The sequence below is a fragment of the Thalassophryne amazonica genome, chromosome 17 (assembly GCF_902500255.1).
Source record: "Thalassophryne amazonica chromosome 17, fThaAma1.1, whole genome shotgun sequence".
Lineage (NCBI taxonomy): Eukaryota > Metazoa > Chordata > Actinopteri > Batrachoidiformes > Batrachoididae > Thalassophryne > Thalassophryne amazonica.
In genome coordinates this window covers 35,773,804-35,778,024 of record NC_047119.1, presented here as the reverse complement: position 1 = coordinate 35,778,024, position 4,221 = coordinate 35,773,804, and positions in this window count along the sequence as shown.

The following is a 4,221-nucleotide window of genomic DNA, read 5'->3' as shown; positions in this document are numbered from 1 at the left end:
CAAGACAGGAGGGACAAACTCTACCGTTCATTTAGGGTGTGGTGTGGGTGCGATTGTTTCAGATGGTCAGTAGAGGCGCCTGAAACCTGGACTAATTATTCGTAGACATTATAAAGCGTAGACGAAACGAAATAATAATAAATAAAATAATATTTTTGCATCATTAATTATAAAAATAAAAAACATTAAAGCGTAGACGCCCCATCGACCGCTACTGCCATAGACATTATAAAGAATAGACGCCGCATTGATTGCTGAGGCACAAGAAATGTGGCCGCCATCTTGGACAGGTCATCGTTGTAATACCATCACAAGGCACAGTGAAGGTTATCTTTTCACCACTGAATTAAAAAAGTGGCTGTTGAATGATCAGACCTGCCAGCACTGACTCTAAGGCTGTTTTTCTCACCTGTGTAATAAATTGTTCAATGTTATTTCCATGTTTTCTTGATTCAGATGTGTAATAGTACATCCTCTAGGGGGCGTGGATTTTAAAGTGACTTAAGCTGTGTTGTAAGTGGTGGCCAAGTGGTTAATGCGCTTGGTTTCAGTCAGAAGATTCCGGGTTCACATCCCACCCCTGCCACATTTCTCCATGTAATGTGGAGTTGCGTCAGGAAGGGCATCCGGCGTAAAACTTGTGCCAATTCAACATGCAGATCCACCTTGGATTTGCTGTGGCGACCCCAAGTGCAAACAAGGGAGCAGCCGAAGGGACTTACTTACTTAAGGTGTGTTGTAAATACCAGTAGAAATGAAATTGATAGTATTGTGTAGAGAATGGTGAAGTGTTCTGAGGTAGATGAATGCAAGTGATATGATCTGATTGTGACTGACTGCGATATGGTCTGACTTTGTTTGTCTGAGAAAGTGATTTATTGTGGGAGAGGAGTTGTTGTGTGGGCCGCCAGAAGAGGAGGTACTGGAGGCTGAGTTAGTGCAGGACGGCACTCTTTTCCTCTGAGGGATCACTGTACATTCATCAGCATATTGAGTGAGAGGTGGAGGTGGCATTCCCACCGTTGTTGTTATGGGGTGTACACACACCCACACTTGACTGTCTTTGTTCTTCGCCAGCAGTACCAGATCCGACAGTCGGGGACGGTGATCACCTGGGAATTCGGGACTTGGCGGCTCCAGTATTCACCAGGTTCGGTGGCGGCGGAAATCGTGTGGTTCCGGCTCTTCTCAGGACAGACGTCTTCTATCCTCGAGCCTGCCCACACGTCACCTTTGTGGATTGACTGTAATCATATTCTGAGATTGTCTGTGTATTCGTTGTGCACCTTCACAACATTAAATTGTTATTTTTTGGCTCATCTATTGACCGTTCATTTGCGCCCCCTGTTGTGGGTCCGTGTCACTACACTTTCACAACAGGAGTTTTAGAATATTGTGCTACTTCATTGTTAATTTGTTTGATGTGCCCAGGGACTGTGGATGGAAATGAGCTATTTCTGGGGCTATATTCTGGGGCAGCTCATCTCTGTCTCTTTGAGCTTAATGATGCTGTACATTGTCCCTTAAATAAACTAGTAAACTAAACAAAGTGAAATCTTGATCGAGAATCCGGATCTGGAGTCTTCCATGCTCTAATATCTATCTGTGGTGCAAATTTTATGAGAATCTTTGAAGTAGTTTTGAAGCAATCCTCCAACGCCTATATAAAGTGAAATCTTGATCCAGAATCTAGGAGTCTTTCATGGTCTAATATGTATCTGTGGTGAAAATTTGGTGAGAATCCAAGAAATAGTTTTGTTGTAATCCTTCAAAGGCTATATAAAATGAAACTTGATCCAAATCCAGATCACCTCCAAAATGTAATGGTGTCTTCCATGGCCTAATATATATCCATTGTGAAAATATCATCAAAATCCGCAAAGTAGTTCTGACGTAATCCTTCAAAGCGCATATAAAGTGAAATTTTGATCCGGATTTGGATCCAGATCACCTTCAGAATTTAGTGGAGTTTTTCATGGCCTAATATGTATCCGTGATAACAATTTGGCGAGAATCAGTGAAGTAGTTTTGACATAATCCTTCAAAGCATATATAACGTGAAATCTTGATCCAGAATCCGGATGCAGATCCAGATCACCTCCAAAATCAATCAGAGATTTCTGACGTACACCAATCCGAATCCAGATCATCTCCAAAATGTAATGGAGTTCTTCATGGCCTAATATGTATCTGTGGTAAAAATGTGGTGAGAATCTGTGAAGTAGTTTTGAAGTAATCCTCCAAAGCCTATATAAAGTGAAATCTGATCCAGAATCCGGATCCGGATTGACTCCAAAATTTAATGGGTTCTTCCTTGGCCTAATATCTATCTGTGGTGAAAATGTCATCAAAATCCATGCAAGTAGTTTTGACGTAATCCTGACAGACAGACAAACAAATAAATGCAGGTAATTTTATTACATCCTTAGTGGACATAACAAGCTCCAAATGTGTCAACAGTCACACTCTGGTAAAGTTAGAAAGATATTCACAGATTCAATGTTCACGGCTCAAAATCTTAAGAGAAATGTTGTAGAATGTTTTTCTGGACCACTTTGCCAAACTCACCTCTCTTGACCTGCAGAAAGGGAGCACGAGAAAGAAGCTCTGTATACAGTCCTCTTTTGGGGCTTTTAGCTGGACAACTTTCAAGAGCACGTTTGTACATGTGTAAGGGCCCCTTCACACATAGAGCGACACTCCTCTCCCTTATTTAGCAGGAGTAGGGGAAAAACTACAGAGGATCTTCAGACAGCACAAAATCCCAGTTTACTTTAAACCGGTTAACACCTTGAGACAGAAATTAGTTCACCCTAAGGACAGGATCCCTAGTTACAAACAGAGCAATGTAGTGTATTATATCAGATGTCAGGAAAACTGTAATGAACACTACATAGGTGAGACTAAGCAGCTTTTAAACAAGAGGCTATACCAGCACCGCAGAGAGGTCGCCAGTGGACCTCAGTCTGCAGTTCATCTCCACCTGAAAGACACTAACCACACGTTTGAGGACAAGGAAGTTAAAATCTTAGCCAGAGAGAAGAAATGGTTTGAGAGAGGTGTCAAGGAAGCATTCTTTGTAAAACAGTTGAAACCCAGCCTTAACCGGGGGCGAGTCTCAGACACGCTTTGTCCCCTGTTTACAATGGGGTACTCAGGTCAAAGCAGTTTCAGTCCTTTGTTCATGGTAATGAGTCATTCATGTCATCAGGAGAGTCGTCAAGGGGAGCTATCAGGGGAGGCTTCCATCCCATCATTAGGAGGGTGCTAACTAGAGCACAATAGGTGCTAATTAGAGCTATTGTTTAGTCACTAGCCTATAGCAGTCAGCCTCTCGGTAGGAGGGGTCTGGTTAGGTTAAAAACTCCAGCTTTTGTTGGCTTCTGGTTTATTCTTCTCTACAAGAGTCAAGACAGAAGTCAGACTACCAGCACAAGAATTGTAGCTGAGGAAGTTTCTGCGATTTGAAGTGAAACGTCCTTGCGTCAAGCAACCCAGTCCAGTCAAAGATTCAAGCTTCTCTACTATGGAAACCACCTGGACAACTGAGAGCCTACACAGAAATAGTACGAATAAATACAAATAAGGCCAATCATGGTGAAACAGTTCGTATAAGTGAACCATGAAAACATCGAGCCGACGTCAGGAGGGACACGTTGTCGGGCAGGCGTGAACGATCCCACTGCGACAGTTTCATGCAGGAGCATGCACAAAACTGTCACAGCGGGAACACAGTGTGAGCAGCTAGAGTATGTGTAATCATATTGCGCAGCTCCTGTAAAAAAAAATACATATGTCCCACGGGATTCGAACCTGCAATTTACAAAAGTTTGATTGCCAGCTAGAAACTTTACCACTGCACTACCATCACTGTCCTATAAAAGGTGCGGACAAATGGCTGAAATCAACAAGGATATAAGTGTATTTACAAAAAAAGTAACCACACAACAACACCGTATTTTATTGAATCCCTCTTATCGAGTGAACAATACAAGTATGAACCGTCTGTTCCTCTGTAGATAACCCATGTTCACAGACGTACAGTCATGAAATGACATGAATGGAGCAGTGCGCTCTTATCATGTCCACATCTACTGGCCTGGTGTGTCCTGTGGACGGCGCGCTGCAGGACAGACACAGTTTCATGTGGAACAGAGCTCATGTGGGCGACTTGACATTCAGATCACCCACTGAGTGTTATGATCTGACCGTCCGTTTCAC